General features: G+C 43.8%; 1 protein-coding gene and 1 long non-coding RNA gene across 2 annotated transcripts in view; one reads left to right on the top strand and one right to left on the bottom strand.

Annotated features, from left to right (window-relative positions):
- The window catches only part of LOC117521863 (endothelin receptor type B-like), a 21,778-nt gene extending 21,474 nt beyond the window's left edge, over positions 1-304 (bottom strand). The window contains exon 1 of the mRNA XM_034183215.1: positions 58-304. The gene's annotated coding sequence lies outside the window, so the exon portion shown is untranslated. The remainder of the gene's footprint in view (positions 1-57) is intronic.
- On the top strand, positions 184-19,988 carry LOC117521864. Its single transcript, XR_004564084.1, has 3 exons — positions 184-193; positions 4,128-4,136; positions 19,872-19,988. It is a non-coding gene; the product is annotated as an uncharacterized LOC117521864 (long non-coding RNA).
- The last annotated feature ends 2,329 nt before the right edge of the window (positions 19,989-22,317 follow it).

The raw sequence follows: 22,317 nt of genomic DNA on the forward strand, positions 1-22,317 counted from the left end.
TGAAAGGTGTTATTTTTAATACATCTGTTTCAAGAGTGGTCGATAGTCTCATCTTACCCAGATGCTTAAGGGGGAACAAAATCCTCCTTCGGGTTAAACTTTAGCAGGATCTGTCAGGACGCTGAAAGGTTGTGACACTGGAGAGATGCTGTTCCTGCAGTGATGGTCCGGTCATCGCCGAGAACTTCTGTGTGTCAAAGGAAGCCTTCAGCTGTGTGTTCCAGAAGCTGTCAGCCCCTCTGTACTCCACCCACACAGCACTGGCTGCAGACTCTCAACTTGCAGTGTCTCAGAAGACTGCAGAGATGATCCCTGCCCTCCTTATTTTACGGAGGGGGTGGGGGGGGGGGGTGTTGAGGGGGAAGGGGTGGAGGAAATTGAGTCAGTGCGTCCATCAGAGTGCTGACTGTTGTCATGAGGTGAAGACGTGTGTTTTGGTGTGTTTCCTTATATTATGGCATTTTAAACCCTTATTGGCATCACCATGAAATCCCCCTAATGTTTCAGGATTAATTTATTATTGGTCTCATTTGTATTGGAAACAAGAAAACTTTGCTTTTGTTGTCAGAGTTTTATATTGGACCTCTTTGTCTCCAAAGGTTGGAGTTACCCTGAGCACCTTTTTAACATTTGAAAAACAATCACAATTTTAGATTGCTGTATCAAAATAAATAAATAAATACAAAATAATAATAATAATTATATATATATATATATATATAATATATATATATTATATATATATATATATATATATATATATATATATATATATATATATATATATATCTCCCCTCAGTAGAACAAAGGAACAAAAATCAAAACTCCGCAGCATCATGGACATCAATATTTATGGCTCTGCCATAATTCACTGTACAACACTTTGGCCAACTGTTATTTTTAAATGTGCTCAAGAAATAAATCTGAATTGGACTGGATAATTAATGAAAATGATAAAACTCAAAATAATGGATGGCATACACCTTTTAATGTTGTTGTTTTCCATTCGGCTGCTCCCGGTTCTGTTTGGGGTCACCACAGTGGATACAGCCAGATCTGCATTGGTAATTGGCACAAGTTTTAAGCAAGATGCCCTTCCTGACGCAACTCCAGTTTTACCTGGAGAAACACACACAGCCGCTGGTGTTCCAAAGAGGTCTCCCATCCAAGTGCTAACCAGATCCTGCTCTGCTTAGCTTCTGAGATCTGACGGGATCAGGCTGACACAGAGCAGACCACCTGTGGCATACACCTTTTAAAATAACACCTTTAAAAAAATTCAATGTAACAAGTTTAAAAAACTTTTTCATACATCAAAAATCACTGCTCCATAATATTTCTGTATATCTCAATATCATTCAAATATAACTATCACAACTCATGAAGATCTATATAAGCTGTGGAAATTTTCAGGTCTCTCAGTTTTGTTATTACAGCTACCTACTCATTCATATTAACACTTATTATTTCATTTGTAGAACCCTCTGGATATGGTTAACAAATATATTTTACCATTGTTATTTAATGTCAGCAGAAATCTAGTCTGTATGCTCCAGCTTCGGATTACAAGACCATGCTGCCAAAAGACACAAATCCTAGCTATAATGCCTGGAATGACTGTGTAAAATATTTACAGTGCATCCAGAAAGTATTCACAGCGCTTCACTTTTTCCACATTTTGTTATGTTACAGCCTTATTCCAAATGGAGTAAATTCATTTTTTTCCTTCAAAATTATACCCACAACACCCCATTAATGACAACATGAAAAAAGTCATTCTTGTCATTTTTGCAATTTTATAAAAAACAACAACAAAAAAACAAACAAACAAACAAACAAAGAAATCACGTGTACGTAAGTATTCACACCCTTTTCTCAATACTTTGTTGATGGACCTTTGGCAGCAAATACAGGCTCAAGTCTTCCTGAATATGATGCCACAAGCTTGGTAGACCTATCTTTGGGCAGTTTTGTCCATTCCTTTTTGCTGCACCTCTCAAATTCCATCCGGTTGGATGGAGAGCGTCGGTGCACAGTCATTTTCAGATCTCTCCAGAGATGTTCAATCAGATTCAGGTCTGGGCTCTGGCTGGGCCACTCAAGGACATTCACAGAGTTGTCCTGAAGCCACTCCTTTGATATCTTGGCTGTGTGCTTAGGGTTATTGTCTTGCTGAAAGATGAACCATCGCCCCAGTCTGAAGTCAAGAGCGCTCTGGAGCAGGTTTTCATCCAGGATACCTCTGTACATTGCTGCATTCATCTTTCCGTCAATCCTGACTAGTCTCCCAGTTCCTGCCGCTGAAAAACATCCCCACAGCATGATACTAGCCACCACCATGCTTCAATCCACACATGACACCTGGCATTCACACCAGAGAGTTAAATCTTTGTCTCCTCAGACCAGAGAATTTTGTTTCTCATGGTCTGAATGTCCTTCGGTGCTTTTGGCAAACTCCAGATAGGCTGCCATGTGCCTTTTACTAAGGAGTGGCTTCCGTCTGGCCACTCGACCATACAGGCCTGATTAGTGGATTGCTGCAGAGATGGTTATCCATCTGGAAGGTTCCCCTCTCTCCACAGAGGAATACTGGAGCTCTGTCAGAGTGCCCATCGGGTTCTTGGTCACCCTCCCTGACTTAGGCCTGTCTCCCCTGATTGTTCAGTTTAAACAGACAGCCAGCTCTAGGAAGACTCCTGGTGGAGCCAATCTTCTTTCATTTAGAGATGATGGAGTGACCTCCATCATCTATGCTCACTGGGACCTTCAAAGCAGCAGAAATACCCTTCCCCAGATTTCTGCCTCAAGACAATCCTATCTTGGAGGTCTACAGACATTTCCTTTGACTTCATGTTTGGTTTGTGCTCTGACATGCACTGTTAAATGTGGAACATCATATATAGACAGATATGTGTTTTTCCATTTCATGTCCAATAAACCGAATTTACCTCAGGTGGACTTCAATTAAGCTGTAGAAACATCTCAAGGATGATCAGTGGAAACAGAAAACACCTGAGCTCAATTTTGAGCTTCATGACAAACACGGTGAATACTTGAATTTGTGATTTCTTACTTTTTTATTTAAAAAAAAATTCACATTATGGGGTACTGTGTGTAGAATTTTGAGGGGAAAAATGAATTTTATCCATTTTGGAAAAGGCTGTAACATAAAATGTGGAATAATTGAAGCTCATCCCTGTCCGTCATCACTCCGCATGCTTGTCGTCTGATGTTGGATGTGATTTTTTTTTCTGTACATTCTGTCTTTCACTCCTCCCACTCGCCGTCTTTGTGAGACACTGACACAATCAGCAGCACATTATGTGCCGTAACAACAACAGCTCTGCTCTCACAGTTAGCTGCAGAGCAATTTGGAAATTTTCTGATCGCATGTCCAGTGTTGCACATGCAAATTGTTTTTCACGGAGCAGAAAATTCTCCTATTAGTTCTTTGTCATGCCCCAGTTTGAGTCATCAGTCTGAGGTCACCCTCACAGCCTGACCAGCTCCTCCTTCGCACACAGGGGTCAATCCCACAAAATCTGCGGAAATTCCTTACACCACATCCAGATGAATCATTTGATTGAGATAATGCAGTTTGACAGACTTAATGAATAAAATCCATATCATGCTTCATGTTTGTTCCACATAATCAGCTTTGTTCAAAATTAACCGACTAAAAAGTGCTTTTCTCTGAAATACAATGGTTTTTATGGTGGAACTGTACACCGGCCTGTGGAGTACTCTCTACTCCCCTACTCCATGTTTTTCAAAGCACAAAAAGAAACAAATGTTTGTATAGTTACAATAAAACACAAGTTTATTCTTTTTTACACTTAGTTCACAATGTTTTATGTTGAGTGCTCAAGTGCACACAGTCCACTGGAATGGACGTTTCTGTAACTTTATGAAGAAAATCATATTTTTTGAAAAAAAAAAGTTGAACGTGTCTTTTCATGTCCCGAGAAGAATAAAAACACTTCAGAAATACGTCTTGACCAAGGCTTTCATAATTCATGCATCGGAGGCTTTGAGGATGTTTTCTCCAATTGCTTTATTTCTTTATTTATTACACAGTTCCCAAAAAATATTTGTTAGACAAAATGTACACATATGCTTGTTAAGAGCTTTGTAAGGTGAGCTGTCCATGGGCCTGATCATACGTGCATGAATGTTATGATCAGCAACAGAAATGTGTGAAACGTATATTTATTCCAAACACCTGAGTACATGCAAGAATAGAATTTGTAGCTGTCAAAAGGTGCCACACGTGTGTATCAGTAAATCTGAAGTCAGATATTTTTTCTTTTGCTTTTTCACAAATACAGTAGTTATAACATCTCAAAACCTTCATTACCAGTGCACAAATCCTGTTCTATGCATCACTGTAACTGTTATAGAATTCATCACAAAACTCTTTTTTTCTGTGCAGTCTGCTTTCATAGCTTTATGTTTTGTTTGTTTTGTTCTGACTGAAAGTAAGTTTAATGAGAATTAACTTTTACTGTGTAGCTGCTGCTTCTGGCACCTCTCCTTAAAGCTACAGTGTGTGGGATTTAGTCCCATCTAGTGGTGAGGTTGCAGATTGCATTATGTCACAGTCACGTTTTTATTTTCCCCTCACTTTTCCTTCTCTTGTCATTAGCAGTAATACAGGATCCAGCATTTCACAGAACAGAAGGTTCTCAACTTGTTAGCCTCCACTAGCAACCAGTAAACAGTGTTTAGTGGAACAACTACTGACTTGCCTTCTTTTTTCTTCTTCAGTCTTCCAGCCATGTTGCAAAAATGCAAAAAATGAAGTAAGCATGCCCATTTTGGGCTATTCTATCAATATGGTGGTGCAACATGGCAGCCACATGAGAGGTCCTCTTCCTTGTAGATATGAAAAGCTCATTCTAAGCTTATGAAAACACATCAGGTTGTTTTCTGCAGTTATACACGAATTAACAGGTGGTTATGGGTGCTGGTATTCTATTTCTGTTAAGAAATGCTCCTAATCCCACACACTGTATCTTTAAGGAAAAACTCCTCACATCAATCATTGTGAGGCTTCAGACATTTGTGAAGCCATAGATCAGTGATTGATGTTGTTATTTGCATGCAGCAGTTAGTTTGGCTATAGGATTTAACAAATGAAAGAATCGAAGCAGCATTTCAGCTGGAGAATATAAATTATAAATGCAGTGCTCCTGATGCGCACTGATAAATACGCTAATGAGAGAAAACAACCATATATCCTGAAGCTGATAAATATTCATTGTGTAGGATCAATGATCTGTGTTGTTTTCACCATGATGGTGTGTGTGCAGTATGTGAGGAGGAGGAGGAATATATTGTAAAATACACAAGACACACAGGACCAAAAATAATGCACCCTCACGAGTCCCCAGCTGAGCGCTGCTACATTGGTGTTTACCCCAGAAGACGAGAGGGTCGTCTCCCTGTGCCTTCGGGTGGCGGGGGGGGGGGGGACTCTGACTGTTGGTTGTGTGTATTCTTCGAACAGCATTTTGGAGTATGCGACCTCTTGGAGTTCCTCAATGGAGTCCTGTATGGGGCTTCAGTGGGGGACTCCATTGTTCTGCTGGGGGGACTTCAACGCACACGTGGGAAATGACAGAAGACACCTGGTTAGGATAACTATAGAGCCTAGGGTGCAACTTTAGACCCCAGGTTTGAGGCCCATTTCATTCTATTAAAAAGACATCAAAGATAAATGAAAAAACAAAAGACACCTAGAGAGGTATGATTGTGAGGAAAGGTCTCCCTGATCTAAACCCGAATGGTTGTTTGTTATTGGACTTCTGTGCTAGTCATGGACTGTCCATAAGGAACACCATGTTCCAACATAAGGATGCTCATAAATGTACATGGTACCAGAGCACCCAAGGCCAAAGATCGATGACTGATTTTGTGATTGTATCATCTGATTTGTGGCCTCATGTTCTGGACACTCAGGTGAAGAGCGGGGCAGAGCTGTCAACTAATCACCATCTGGTGGTGAGTTGGATCAGAGGGTGGGGGAGGACTTTGGACAGACCTGGTAAGCCCAAATGGATAGTGTGGGTAAAGGTCTTAGGTGCCTCAAGCGGTGGCAACCCTCAAACACCATGGTGGACACCGGTGGTCAGGGAAGCCGTCTGACGAAGAAGGAGTTTCTTCCGGGATATGTTGTCTTAGAGGACTCCAGAGACAGTTGCGAGGTACCAACAGGCTCGAAGGGCAGCAGCCTCTGCTCTGGGGAGGCAAAGCAGCGGGTGTGGGAGGAGTTCGGAGCAACCATGGAGAAGGACGTTCGTTCGGCATCAAGGTGCTTCTGGCAGACTGTGAGGCACCTCAGGAGGGGAAAAGAGGGAACCATCCAAGCTGTTTACAGTAAGGATGAGATTCTGTTGACCTCAACTGAGGATGTACTCCGGCGCTGGAAGCAACACTTTGAGGAACTCCTGCATCAGATCAGAGCGCCCTCTATAGTAAGGGCAGAGCTGGAAGCTGATGGAGGATTTTCATCAATTTCCCTGGTGGACGTCACTTAGGTAGTCAAACAACTCCGCAGTGGCAAGACTCTGGCAGTTTTTTTTTTATTATATTATTATTATTATTATTTTAATTTAATATTTATTTAATCATTTAAAAGAAAAAAAAAAACAGAATAGCAGAAATAACAAAACTTTACAAACCCTTGAATGAAAAGGAGCAGATTGGAAGAACAAGTCTTTTATTTCTGAGTTGATGAGAATCCATCCAGAAATGCTGAAGGCTCTGGGTGTGGAGGGGATTGTTTTGGATGAGACGTCTCTTCAACATTGCGTTGAGGTCTGGGACAGTGCCTAAGGACTGGCAAACCCCATATTTAATAAGGGGACCAGACAGTGTGTGCCACTACAGGGGCATCACACTACTCAGCCTCCTGGTAAAGTCTACTCCAGGGTGCTGGAACGAAGGGTTTGGCCCATAGTTGAACCTCTGATTGAAGAGGAACAATGCGGGTTCCGTCCTGGTCGTGGAGCAACCGATCACTCTTCACTCTGACAAGGATCCTGGAGAGTGCCTGGGAGTATGCCCACCCAGTCTACATGAAGGCGTATGATTGGATACCCCGGAAGATACTGTGGGAGGTTGCTGCGGGAGTATGGAGTGAGGGGGTCCCTTCTCAGGGCCATCCAATGTCTGTACTTGCAAAGCGAGAGTTGTGTTCGGGTGCTCTGCAGTAAGTCAGACTCATTTCCAGTGGAGGTTGGCCTCCACCAGGGCTCGCGCCTTGTCACCAATCATATTTGTGATATTCATGGACAGGATATCGAGGCGTAGTCAGGGGGAGGAGGTTTTCCGGTTTGGTGGGCTCAGCGTCTCATCACTGGCTTTTTGCAGATGATGTGGTCCTGTTGGCTTCATCGACCGGTGACCTCCAACACTCACTGGATCGGTTTGCAGCCAAGTGTGAAGCAGCTGGGATGAGGATCAGCACTAGGGTTATGACTACAAAACGTTTTCAAAACTTAAATTTTCCTGATGTTGCATTGATGAACTTTTACCCATAGTTCACTTTTTTGAAGTTTATTTCATTGGATCATGAGAAAACCTCCCGCACCTAGCACCACATCACTTTAAAAAATACAAGTTTACACAATACTTTTTAAAATAACGTAACAAGAAAAGAATTAAGAAGTATCAAGAAATAACAAGAAAATATATACAAATAAAATATATACAAAAAAAATTTGTCTGCAATTTGATTGTAAGGAAAATTGACAATAAGGAGTACCAAGTTGTGTGCTTGAAAAATGCAGAACATTACAACTTGGCATTTTGGCAAGTGACAGTGGAACTGCTGCAGGACATATATATACCACTACAGGACCTGCTTGATGAGTACAGTGCATGGAACAGTATTCAGATGATCATCTCTGACACAACAACAGTCAATACTGGTCGCAAAAATGGTGGTGTAAGCCACGTTTCAGAGAACATTTCGAGACAAGGGATTCGATGAACCTCAATACATCGGCTGCCAACACCGCATTCTTGATCTTGTTCTGCGACGTGTTGGATTTCTTTTTCCTATAAGGTCATGGTCACCTAAACATTAACTACGAGTTTAATGATGAGATTTTGGAACAGTATGATGATTTGCAAAATGCATACATGGGCACAGAAGGGATACCAGAGTATGAGAACCTTGGCTGGAGAGATGATTTTAAATTCCTTTTTGAGTTTGTGAAGCATACAAGTTTTACAAAACGGAGGTAAAATGGCCTCACATCAAATGGCACAAGCTGCCATCACTTCACAGTGCCAGGTGGAACTCACAAGGAATTTTTGCACTTATTGCATTTTCCTTCTTCCAAATTGGCGAGAACAGCTGAGGGTAACTTGCGATTTCATTGCAACTACATGGTCGCGGGCCTGGTTTTATAACCAACACTATTCAGAGACGGATTATGAAGACCTGCTGTCAGCAATATCCAAACTGAAGTGTCCCAAAGCTGTGAAATGCTTCTCTACTCACTGGAAAAAGAAACCATCAAATTTATTAACACTAATACACAAATCTGAAACAGTATTAAAAACACTACAAATGCTATATGTACTCATTTTCAGGTATTCCTCATGTGTATTGTATGTAAAACTGACATGTTATAATAAAGAGTGTTTGAGCCGCGAGGTGTTTTAATGTGAATACTAAACTGTCTTAGGTGCGGAGGGTTTTCAAGATCTGGCAAAACCAAAGTCATTTTTGTGAGGTTTAGGTAAAAGTTCATCATTTATAACCCCAGGCTAATAATTTGAGATTTGTCCATAACCCTAATCAGCAGGAAACCGATGGAATTGCCTACTACAGGTAGGGAATATGGTGTTGCCCCAAGTGAAGGAGTTCAAGTACCTTGGGGTCTTGTTCACGAATGAGGGGACAATGGAGCGTGAGATCGGCCCAGAGAATTGGTGCAGCAGGGGCGGTATGCTTCGCTCTACCGTACTGTTGTGATGAAAAGGGAGCTGAACCAAAAGGTGAAGCTCTCATCTACTGGTCAGTATTACATTCTTACTCTCACCTATGGTCATGAGGGTTGGGTCATGACCGAAAGAACTAGCTCGCAGGTACAAGCAGCCGAAATAGGCTTCCTCAGGAGGGTGGCTGATGTCTCCCTTAGAGATAGAGTGAGAAGTTCGGTCATCCGTGGGGAGCTTGGAGTAGAATCGCTGCTCCTTCACCTTAAAAGGACCCAGCTGAGGTGGTTAGGACATCTGGTAAGGATGCCTCCTGGGCGCCTCCCAAGGGAGGTGTTCCAGTCACGTCCATCTGGGAGGAGACCCCGGGGAAGACCCAGGACAAGGGGAGAGATTATATCTCCACACTGGCCTGGGAATGCCTCGGGATTCCCCAGTCAGAGGTGGTCAGTGTGGCATGGGAAAGGGAAGTCTGGGGTCCCTTGCTGGAGCTGTTGCCCCTGTGACCCGAACCCGGAAAAGCGGTTGAAGATGAGTGATGAGATGAGTGGAGATCCTGGAGCTGGCAATTGCACATGATCCATGCCTGATGGTCGGGATGCAGCCAGGAGCTCTTCCCGCTGGACATTACATATTTCATCCTGCAGCAAATCATTCTCCAAGTGAGTGAGTGTTCTGTTCAGTTTGTTTCCTGTTGTATATTTTTTCTTCTCCATGGAGCCATGCTAGATTTGTTATATTTCTTTTTTGTTTGTTTATTATTTATTATAATTTGTTATAATTTATTAGTATTTTCAGGGCTGTTCCTTACTGGGTACAATCAGGGGAATTTCCACAGCCTCTAGTCACATAATACTAGGATAATACCAGCTGAACACTTTGTGCACAAATGTGTCATCATTTCAGCTACAATGGCATAGGCATCCGTGACAGTACCACACAGCATTCATTAACATTCATGAGAGTGCCTCCTAGTATTACAAGTGGCACTCATGCGATATGCATGCGGGACGTTTTGCCAGAATTCCATGCAATATTTGGCTGACAATTGCCTGACATTCTGGCGCCATAGTCTAACAGGTCGTTAATACCAGTTCAGTAAGATACCAAGTGTAATTGTCACTCATTCGTGTGCGTGGTTGAAAATTCACCATCTCTAACTACTCTCAGACAGTCACAGCTCAGTGGGATAGGACCCTAACTAAATAATTGATTACATATGTATTCACCTTCTTCAACATCAGATCAAAACAGGTCAGGTCTAGGAGCATTCACAGATGTAATGTATTGATAGATAGATAGATAGATAGATAGATAGATAGATAGATAGATAGATAGATAGATAGATAGATAGATAGATTTATTTATCATTGTCATGACAACAACGAGATTTGCACACTCACATACCATAGACAAACCGCAATTAATCCACAATTATTACTTGTTCACCGTAATAATGGCACACATCAAAATTAAGACAACACATATACATTTGACATTGTTATGTGCAAATAAACTTGGACAGTCCATTTTCCCCAATTGAGGCGATGTGGTGTGTTACAGCCGCTGCACCTTGAGTTGCGCCACCAGTCAGCCATCTTGGGAAAGTGACGTTGACGGCGCCGGAGAGGGGAAGTGTTGATCAGGAAGGGAGGGGGTAGGGGAAGGGAGTGGAAACCAGGCTTCAGAAGTCTGTCCATGGATATTGTCTATGTGGGTTGAGATATGAAGAGCCGAATATCTCATCAAGGCCACATTCCTCAGGAGAAAAAACAGTGGTCAATTTGACCTTGATTATGGCTCACAGCAGTGAAAAACACTTTTCAAAGCTTCACTCGAAACCAAAACCAATTGTGAATTAGGACTATTCCCAGTTATGAATTAAGAATATTTGCCGGCCTCTGAAACCTTCAGCTTCAACTGCAAGGCACGCATCAGCTCCAGGGTGTCATCCACTTTGCGTCTGAGTTCAGTAGTCATCGCAGTCTGAGAATGCACTGCCTTGCCAACCTTGTTAATCATGACGGCCAAGCGAGGGCCCGTGGTTCTTGATGCCGCCGTCTTGCCAATTTTCTGGTAGATCAGGGCAGCACATAAGCCAAAAGTGCCAGCCCACTACCATGAGTCCAAGATGAATAACCCTCAATGTCCTCCATGGAGAAAGGCACCAAGCATGCAACACATCAGACCCCAGGAGTCGAGGACATCTGGGCAGTTCCTCTGGGGCAGTTAGGATCCCCCGGTCCTGAGAAAAAAATGGTGTCAATAGCGTTCAGAGACCAGTTGAATCAAGTTCCATGGTTAATCCAATAGCAGTCCAATAGATCCAGAATCCAATATAGTTTGAGGAATTCACCGTCTGGTGAGTATGGACTTGAAGGTTAAAGGCAGAAGCAGAGAGATAAGGAGAGTGGAGGAGATGCGACCGCCCTCTCTGGAGTCCCAAGCTGAAAATGTGCAAATGGGAAAATGGGTATTGCCGCATGTTTCAGCATCCATCACACCACAGAACCAACTGCTGCATGTCCTGTTTCTGTCCTATTTCCTTGGTTCCTCAAGAACGATGGATCTACATGTGGCATTCAAATGTCGTTGCTGATATTCCATCCCTTGGTAAATGATTCTTCTCATCCAAGTATCCAAAGTAACTGTTGACTCAACGTCATTCCAGCAGTACCCAAGGATCTGCCTTAGAGACGTAGTACCTGAGATCACTGATTAGCATCCAAAGATGACAGGAAGCACATCACATTGAAGACTTGAGTCCATACATTCCCTCCCAAATGCATCTTATCCTCAAACACCAAAGACCCATAGACATGAATATCATGCTGAGATAAGCCAATATCTCAGCAAGCTCACCACAACTTCTACGATACACATCTGATGGCCGAGTGCAGGAAGGCATTGAAATACGGGATCTAGTCTTAGTCTGTCTGGTAATCAGTGTAAACAAACCCGATATTATTTAAACCAGTTAAATTCAAAATGCAGAAATCCATGAACATTTAAACATTTCGTGTCGCCAGTCTCTTGCAATTTGTTCACATGTTGTAGTAGTATCTGCCTTTTTTTTCGGAATACATCCAACTGTTTCACAGTAAAATTGTTAAGGGCCCCTTCACACATAGTGCGAATTTGGTCGAATTGCGCATTAAGTGTGCATGAAGCAGGAATCGTATGCAAACCATGTAATTTCGTAGCTGCTTCCAATGCCCATACACCTGTTGTGACAACTATTTGTGCACTACCAGTGGCTGACAGACAAAGCGTGCACTGTGTGAGCCATTGAACCCTCTCGTTGGTGTTGGCCAAATTCCAGGTGACACGCATGAACATCTAACACTGCTTGCATGGCACTTAGAAAATGTATGGCCATTCGCATTCTTGGCACTACAACAGTCTGCAGACAATCGTTGTTGTCCTGGCAGTGAAATTTGTCTAAGTGCCCAATGAGTGTGGCTTTGGTGTGTGTGTAGTAAAAATTGACAGGAGGTGTGGCTGCCCACTGAAGCAGCTATGGAGATCTGTCATTCTGGACATCCAGCTGGACATTACTGTGTTTGGACAGACAGGACTAACAACTGACCACGGTGACGTGCGTGTGTCTGTTTGCTGTCATCAAGTGGACATAAATAAAAACGTATGTCACTGTGGCAATGAGCTGCAGTTAGTGAGCGCACGCACACGGCGTGCACATGGACAGGCTGCCCCCAGGTTGAAACGGACCGTCAGATCATAACACGCATCAGGTGATCAGAATGTCACGTCACCCACCTGAGCTCTGTTCCACATGAAGCGGTGTCCTGTGGCACGCCCTCCACAAGACACGTGCTTGGGCCAGCAGGACACGTGCCAGCAGATGTGGAAATGAATGAGACAAGTGAACTGCTTCTCATTGATGTAATTTGAATTAGAATTAGAATGCCCTAACATTCTAATTTGTGGGTGTGGCTTCATGTATCTGCCGCCTGCAGTGGGTTCATGCTTAAAACTCTTAAACTTTTGATATGCCACGTGATGGAAATGTTACCACAATAATCACGCCTCAGAAGTGAGAGACTGTGAGTGAGCCTTGTGATCAGGAAGCAGTCAGCTGGCTTGACTTCAAGCCCCAAGGCAGCGAGCATCATGCTGCCGATGTCCAACACTGAAACCTTGTCCAATTACTCTCCTTTTTTTCTTTCTTTGGGGCTAAACTGAAAGGATTGTTTTGGGGGTAATAACAAGTTCTTTCAAACAAATTACACTTATGCACAGCTTACAAAAGCACTGGCTTAAGGAATCGGTGCACTTTAAAAAAAAAAAAAAAGCTTTTACATTGTTGCCAACTGACTGCCTTGTTTGTTCTGAACTTCAATTTAAAAAAAATCAAACTGATGTTTTAATTATCCTCATGCTTGTTGCTGTCTTGTACAGCGCTTGTATGACAGTGACTGATGTCCCACTAAGAGCTTATAAGGGGTTCACTTGTTTTTTTCTCTGCATTGTCCTTGTAATGGGAGAGAAGTACTTGTGTCTTTTTAACGCCATTTTCTTTAAAAGCATATAATTCCCTTTAGATACCCAGAACGTACCGAAACAGCAGTGGTTTGTACAGAACAATCACAAATTTCATAGCCTTAGTGCGAATAAGAGGACACAACAAACCCTCTGAGCTCCATCTGTTAGAACCACATAAGAGATTACAATTGATCCCAGCGGTGCTTTTATGCACGTGAATGGTTCCATGTTCTGTGAGTCACAATAGACTGATTGACCTTTTCCCTAAAAACACTATGAACCCGCAGTCAGTTTATTAGATGTTCTAGTGTGACGTGATTGTCCTGTATGTCTCTGGAGCAAGACCTTCTTGTTCATCTGGGTGTATTCTCTTCTTTATCTCACCATGATTTTCAGATCTCTGATTCTTTGAATTTTGAGACTGAGAGACACCTGGGAAAGAGGTTATGCAGTCATAGGGGTTACAGGAAGCCTGTGACAAGGTACAGGACAGTGTGACTGCTTTGGGATGTGCAGTTGGAATGATAGATGCATCAAGGTGGGAGGTGAGTTACGTCAAGGATCAGTTAGCCCTCTCTTGTTGCATTGGGATGGCAGGCAGACAAACATGTCTGTCATCATACGAGGTCTGTTAGAAAAGTACGGACCTTTTTATGGATTTGGAATCATGTGTTGCTTGCATGAGCCAACCTTGAACCTTCGTGGCGCATAGCGTGAACTTTTTCACGCCTGTCGATTGCGTCCATTTCCTGGTAATAGTCCAGCAGTTAAGGGATAGAATCATGCACTTTTTTACAAAAGCGCCAAACTTGTCCAGGGACTCTTTAGGTTATAGTAATCAGGCCAAAGCGGGAGACATTTGATTTTAGCCCTGTATCCTGCTTTTTTTAAAAGGGTGTTTGCATGGTTATAATACAGTGTATATTTGCTATTCATATGACAGTACATCATATGGTTATTATGTAGGGTCCAGTGATCAGATTGGACATTAAGCTGTAGAGAATGGCTACTGCAACTAGTGCAAACTATACTGAGCTTATGTGATCATGTATCGTCCGTCGTGTGGCGTCTTACGTCGTCGGACATCCTTATACATTAGCAGGTCGTATGTTTCAAAATGGAAAGAGGTACAGGACTCATTTAAGGACTGTAGGGATCTTTAACAGAGGCCTCTACCTCTGAGACATAAAATTAGGTCCTGTGATCTTCCTAGCATGAAAGCTGTAGAGAGTAGTCCATTACAAAATATTCATGAACATTTGTGCATATCTAGAAGTTGCCAACCAGGTATTTACAATGTTTCAGTTAAAAAATATGGTGATAATCATCTTAATACCAATAACCTAAAATAATAATGATGATAACAACAACACAACAACAATATAACAATAATAATGGTTATGGCCATAAAACAAATTGATTTCTTGTAATTAATAAAAAAAGCATTTCTTTCCGTTCAAACCGGTTGTTATTTGAGTGTAAATATGTTAGAGTGCATGAGTAGCAGCTTTCCTTTGCCCTATGCCTCGAAACAGCTATATTGCATAGGTATATTGATAGTCACAATGAGTGGTAGACATATTTAGTCACTTTCCCGAGATTACTCTTTTTCTAAGAGTGTAAGCACACTGAAGTACATTCGAAGCATCCCTACTTAGCCTTAGACATTTTCATAACCTTCAGCTTAATTATGAACTTAAACAGACATTTGGATAACAGTTTGTCATGAATTATATGCTGTAGAAGGCTGAAAATGTTATTCTCTTAAACCCAAGTTTTAGAGTGTAGACATTTATGGATTCAATGTCTCCCGATCTTGTATATGTTTGGGTGGGCCGCTGAAGAGGAGGTACTGCTGCCCACCACCACCAGATGGCGCCCTGCTTGGAGTGCAGGCTTCAAGCCGAGAGGGCGTTGGAGCCACTGGGAGTGACAGCTGTCACTCATCATCAGCACCAGCTGTCACTCATACAACTCATCACCATCACCATAAAGGCCGGACTGCACTCCACCTCCTCGCCGAGAAATCACCACCATAAGAGGTAATTTCTCTGCTGTATTCAACGCTGACAAATAGTCTGAACTCTTTTTGCAGCCGCTTTCCTGTGGTTTGCCTTATCTGTGGGATTGGCGTTAGGTGTGACCAGCGACGCTTCGCTTCACACTCCAACCAGATAAGTGGTTAGACAGGAGCTGCACGAGTATGTGATTGGAGGTGGAGATGCTCCCTCCCAAAAGAACACAGACTGTGGGATTACTGAGTGTGCGAACTCACACTCATCAACTCTGTTTCTGTTCCTCTGCCAGCAGTACCAGGTCTGACAGCTGGAGACGGTGGCCACCTGGGATCCAGGACTTGGCGGCTCCGGTGTTCTTCAGATCCGTTGGCGGTGAGGGCCGTGTGGGATCCGGTTCGGTTCTGGACGGACGTCTCCTATCCTCAAGCCTGCCCACACGTCACTCAACATATAATTGTCTGTAGTACCAAAAACTGTATTTGTCTGTATTTCGTTGTGCACTTCACAACATTAAATTGTTACTGTTTGGCTTATCCATTGCCCGTATCATTTAACGCCCCCTGTTGTGGGTCCGTGTTCCTACACTTTCACAAAAAGGATTTCTCGGCCAGCGTCATGGATCCCGAGGGGCGTCAACCATCACTTGAACAGCCAATGGAAGAGCGAGGTGCACAGGCGTCGGCAGGAGGCGTGTTAGGTGAGCTGCAGCAAATCTTAACCGCTTTCACTGCTCGGTGGACTTAGTCACCGAGCAGGGGCACATCCACGTGACGACAGTTCCCCCTGCTGACGTTGCTATGGAAACAAGCAGGGCCAAAAGGCGATCAGATCAGAGACAAAGGAGGCTGTTCCGTGGGGAGTGTTTTCACTGCAGCTCAACTGAGCACACGCAGAAAAACTGCCCCAAACAGTCAATACAGCAGCACTCGTCCTTAGAGACTGGGCTAAGGGTGTGGTCACAATACCCACGCTGGGAGACCCCGAAAATCTGCACGCAGCCCAGTCACGATCCTGAGTGGGGATATAACCCTTCACCGCCCCAGCACTGGTGGACACGGGGTCGGAGGGGAATCTGCTGGACAGCAGATGGGCAAGGGAAAGTCGGGCTCCCTCTAGTGGCTCTACCTTCACCTTTGAAGGTAAGGGCACTAGATGGCACCCTTCTTCCATTAATCACACACCAGACACAGCCAGTGACATTGGTGGTGTCTGGAAATCACAGGGAGGAGATTGTGTTTTATGTAACACCTTCTACCTCCCGTGTGATTTTGGGTTATCCTTGGATGATAAAACACAATCCCCGGATTGATTGGCCGTCTGGGGTTGTGGCTCAGTGGAGCGAAACCTGCCACCAGGAATGTCTCGGATCCTCGGTTCCGCCTGGTGTGACAGCTAGTGAGGAGGTTAAAGTCACTCCCAATCTGACGGCGGTGCCAAGTGAGTACCACGATCTTGCTGACGTTTTCAGCAAAGATCTGGCGCTCACCCTTCACCCGCACCATCCGTACGATTGTGCCATTGATTTGATCCCGGGCGCTGAGTACCCGTCCAGCAGGCTGTACAACCTCTCACGTCCTGAGCGAGAATCAATGGAGACCTACATCTGGGACTCATTAGCTGCCGGGCTGATCTGGAACTCCACCTCCCCGATGGGTGCAGGTTTCTTTTTGTGGGCAAGAAAGACGGCGGACTCCGTCCATGCATTGATTACAGGGGGCTGAATGAGATCACGGTTCGCAACCGATACCCTCTGCCCCTGTTAGATTCAGTGTTCACGCCCCTGCATGGAGCCCAAATTTTCACAAAGCTGGATCTTAGAAATGCGTACCACCTGGTCCGGATCCGGAAGGGAGACGAATGGAAGACGGCATTTAACACCCCGTTAGGTCACTTTGAGTACCTGGTCATGCCGTTCGGCCTCACTAACGCCCCCGCGATGTTCCAAGCTTTGGTAAATGACGTCTTGCGGGACTTCCTGCATCGGTTTGTCTTTGTGTATCTAGACGATATACTCATCTTTTCCCCGGATCCTGAGATTCATGTTACACATGTACGTCAGGTCCTGCAACGGTTGTTGGAGAACCGGCTGTTTGTGAAGGGCGAGAAGTGCGAGTTCCACCGTACTTCTTTGTCCTTCCTGGGGTTCATAATCTCCTCCAACTCTGTCGCCCCTGATCCGGCCAAGGTTGCGGCGGTGAGAGATTGGCCCCAACCAACAAACCGTAGGAAACTGCAACAGTTCCTCGGTTTTGCAAATTTCTACCGGAGGTTCATCAAGGGCTACAGTCAGGTACTTAGCCCCCTGACACCCCTGACCTTCACTAAAGTCCCCTTCACCTGGTCGGATCGGTGCGAAGCCGCGTTTAGGGAGTTGAAACGCCGGTTCTCGACTGCGCCAGTCCTGGTGCAGCCCGTTCCAAATCGCCAGTTTATAGTTGAAGTGGACACCTCTGACTCAGGGATAGGAGCCGTGCTATCCCAGAGCGGGGAGTCCGACAAGGGTTCTCCACCCTTGTGCCTATTTCTCCCGCAGGTTGACCCCGGCTGAAAGGAATTATGACGTCAGCAATCGGGAACTTCTTGTGGTGAAGGAGGCTCTAGAGGAGTGGAGACACCTGTTGGAGGGAGCTTCGGTACCGTTCACGGTTTTCACGGACCATCGGAACCTGGAGTACATCCGGACCGCCAAGCGTCTGAACCCCAGGCAAGCCCGCTGGTCACTGTTCTTCGGGCGTTTTGACTTTCGGATCACATACCGCCCCGGGACGAAGAACTAACGGTCTGACGCCCTGTCAGAGAAATTGAGGAAGAGGTGGACATCAGCACTTTTTTGGTACATTCCATTGTGACAGAAGATTTGGCCATGAAAAGAGTGGGGGTGAAAATCATGCTGCTGATGGTGGAGCAAAAGCGCCTTCGTGTTGAAGTCTCAGAGGACATGCTGTGACATGCCCACCTCTTCCACAATTTCTCGGATAATCACATGACCGAAAAGTCACCGAAAGCCGTCTGAATCATCCGAATGGTTTCCACCTGGCTGTCACCCAGTTTCTGGCAAAATTTGATGCGGCACTGCTCCAGATGTTCCACCTTTTTCCTTGAAATGAAAATCCGCCGAGCGCACAGCACACGTCCCACACAAAGGCTGCTTACCAGAAAATGATGCAATGGACAGGCATGAAAAAGTTCACGCATGCGCACAAAGGTTCAAGGTTTGCTCATGCAAGCACACGTGATTCAAGTCCATCAGGTTTTTGCAAAAAATAAAAAGGTCCGATACTTTTTTAACAGACCTCGTATTTGATTTTTGCAGATGACATTGCAATCTGTCGTGATAGAAAGCAGGTTGATATGAGCCTGGAGATACATTCAGAAGAGAAAAGAATTGAAAACCAGAAAGAGCAAGACAGAGTAGATGTGTGTGAATGAAGCGGAGCACAGTGGAATATTGAGGTTGCAAGTAGTACAGTGAGACAAATAAGTATTTGGTCCACTGTTAATTTTGCAGGTTTTCCCACCTACAAAGAATGGAGAGATCTGTAATTTTTATCATCGGTACACTTCAACTGTGAGAGACAGAATTTAAAAATAAAATTCAGAAAATCACACTGTATGATTTCTAAATAATTAATTTGCATTTTATTGCATGGAATAAGTATTTGATACAATAGAAAAACAGACTTTAATATTTGGTACAGAAACCTTTGTTTGCAATTACAGAGGTTAGACGTTTCCTGTAGTTCTTGACCAAGATTTTTCACACTGCAGCAGGGATTTTAGTTCACTCCTCCATACAGATCTTCTCCAGATCTTTCAGGTTTTGAGTTTCGCTCCCTCCAAAGATTTCCTATTGGGTTCAGGTCTGGAGCCACTCCTGGGGTGCCCTGGCTGTGTGTTTGGGGTCACTGTCATGCCGGAAGACCAAGCCACGACCCATCTTCAATACTCTTACTGAGGGAAGGAGGGTGTTTGTCAAAATCTCACAATACATGACCCCATCCATCCGCCCTTCAAGATGGTGGAGTCGTCCTATCCCCTTTGCAGAAAAGCACCGCCAAAAATTATGTTCCCAGCCCCGTGCTTCACGGTTGGGACGGTGCTCTTGGGGTTGTTTTCATCCTCCAAACACGGCAGGTGGAGTTGATGCCAAAATGCTCTATATTGGTCTCATCTGACTACATGACCTTCTCTCATGCCTCCTCTGGATCATCCAGATGGTCACTGGTGAACTTCAAACAGGCCTGGACATGTGCTGGCTTGAGCAGCGGGACCTTGCGTGCCCTGCAGGATTTTAAACCATGACAGCTTTGTGTGTCACTAATGTAATCTTTGCGACTGTGGTCCCACCTATCTTCAGGTCATTGGCCAGGTCCTCCCATGTAATTGTGACCTTTGCAGAATTATCCTTACCTCATGAGGTAATATCTTGCATGGAGCCCCAGGCCGAGGAAGACTGACAGTCATCTTGTGTTTCTTCCATTTTCTAATAATTATGCCAACAGTTGTTACCTTCTCACCAAAAACAAAGTGAGGAACCATGGGGTAATTTTTGTTCCTACTTGCCCTTTGACCTCCACATTAGAGATATTATGAGGACTGCTTTCTTCCACTTGCGAAATATAGCAAAGATTCATCCCATCCTGTCTATGGCTGAGGCTGAGACCCCGATTCATGCATTTGTTTCTTCTAGATTGGACTACTGCAATGTTCTATTTTCTGGTTTACTACAGTCCAAAATTAGGGGTCTCCAATTGGTTCAAAATGCTGCCGCCAGACTTTTGACAGGAAATTTGATCACATTACACCCATGTTGGCATCTCTTCACTGGCTTCCAGTCCCTGTGAGATCAGATTTTAAGGTTCTGCTACTAATGTATAAAATTGTTCACGGACTGGCACCTCCATACTTAGCTGACCTTATTAAACCCTATGTACCAGCTTGGGCTTTGTGTTCTCAGGGTGCAGGACTACTTTGTGTCCCTAGGGAGAATAAAAAGTCTGTGGGTCACAGAGGTTGCTCTTATTGTGCCCCTATTCTGTGGAATGATCTCCCGCATCAATAAAACAGTCAGATTCTGTACAGACTTTCAAGTCCAGACTTAGGACGCTCTTATTTAGGTTAGGGCTAGTGGCCGGCAATCACCCTTAATATTTCTTCAGTTTTTCTTGTTGCTTAATGCTGACAAATTACACTGTATTTGTTGTCTTTCTGATGCGTAATTCTGTTTTTTTCTCTCTGTTTGAGGTGTGGCTTAATCCAGAGATGGGAGTGGTGTCTACTTCTGCAAATCTCCCGTCCTGTGTATCGGCAAAATTTCCTGCATATTCGTTTTGTAAATTGTTTTGTAAATTGTGTCGGTAGCATGGCCCAAGCAGAAGGTCATCCCTTTGAGTCTGTTATGCTTGAAGTTTCTTCCTTGAATCAGCAGAGGGAGTTTTTCCTTACCATTGTCGACTATGTGCTTGCTCTGGGGGTTGGTAATGTTAGACCTTACTTGTGTGAAGCGCCTTGAGGCAACTTTGCTGTGATTTGGCGCTATATAAATGAAATCAATTGAATTGAATCACCAAGCTGCTTTCCTATTGTCCTGGAGCCCATCCCAGCCTTGTGCAGGTCTACAATTTTGTCCCTGGTGTCCTTAGACAGCTCTTTGGTCTTGGCCACAGTGGATAGGTTGGAGTGTGATTGATTGAGTGTGTGGACAGGTGTCTTTTATACAGTTAACAAGTTCAAACAGGTGCAAATCTTCTTAAAGAAAAACTAACAGGTTTGTGAGAGCCAGAGTTCTTGCTGGTTGGTAGGTAGGTACGTAGGTAGGTATGTAGGTATGTAGGTCTTTAGGTAGGTATGTAGATAGGTAGGTATGTAGGTAGGTACGTAGGTAGATAGGTACATACGTAGGTAGGTAGTTACGTAGGTACTTACTTAGATTAAGATTTATGTCTATTGTAATTGTGATTTCACTACGAATGTATTAGCCCAACTTCTAACCAACTGTTGGTGCCAGTAAGTTAATGCACTGTTATACTAAGAATGCACTTTGGTTTTGATTAGTGCTTTGAATCATTGACACTGTTAGAGTGAATACTTTTTGATACAACTATTATATGGAAGTTTATTTTGTACAGTATTGGATTTTGATACATTGGTGATTTATATCACAACTTGGATTATTTATTAAGATTATTAATAATCATGTGCATATGGATTTATACTGGTCCTGCTTTATATTGGCCAGGTGTTGATGGCGAGCTAGGATCTGTCTGTTTAAAGGCAACAGAAGTCTGAAGACTGAACTCAGCCCAAAGATCACCTGCTGAACCACACCTGCTCTGCTCTCGTCAGGTAGGAGGCTTTGCAGCCACCCTTTTCCGTAAGCTCCTCCGCAACTCACTGCTCTCGGCATCCCATTTCATAAACAGTCACAAATTCCCTCACTCGGACTCTGATATACCTCTGGACATTTTTTTCCCATTCAGGCTGTTAACTGTTGTCCTGTGGGCTGTGACCGAAAGTCACATGGACTCTTGTTGTGGTTCCTTTGAACTTTGAAGTTGCATTTACAAGAAAGTGAACAATTTACATGAATGGCCATTCGAGTTCAATTCAGTGTGTTGTACGTTTTGACTGTCTCTTATTTCTTTAATACACGGTACCAGTTAAATTTTACTACTTGTGTTCTGTCTCACTCTGCTCCTACAGTTGAATCTAGCTTCTGAAATTGAGCCCAGAAAAAAATCTAAATTACCAATAGTTACTGATTAGTACACACACACACACACACACACACACACACACACACACACACACACACACACACACACACACACACACACACACACAC

The sequence above is a fragment of the Thalassophryne amazonica genome, chromosome 12 (genome assembly GCF_902500255.1).
Source record: "Thalassophryne amazonica chromosome 12, fThaAma1.1, whole genome shotgun sequence".
In the NCBI taxonomy this organism is placed as follows: domain Eukaryota; kingdom Metazoa; phylum Chordata; class Actinopteri; order Batrachoidiformes; family Batrachoididae; genus Thalassophryne; species Thalassophryne amazonica.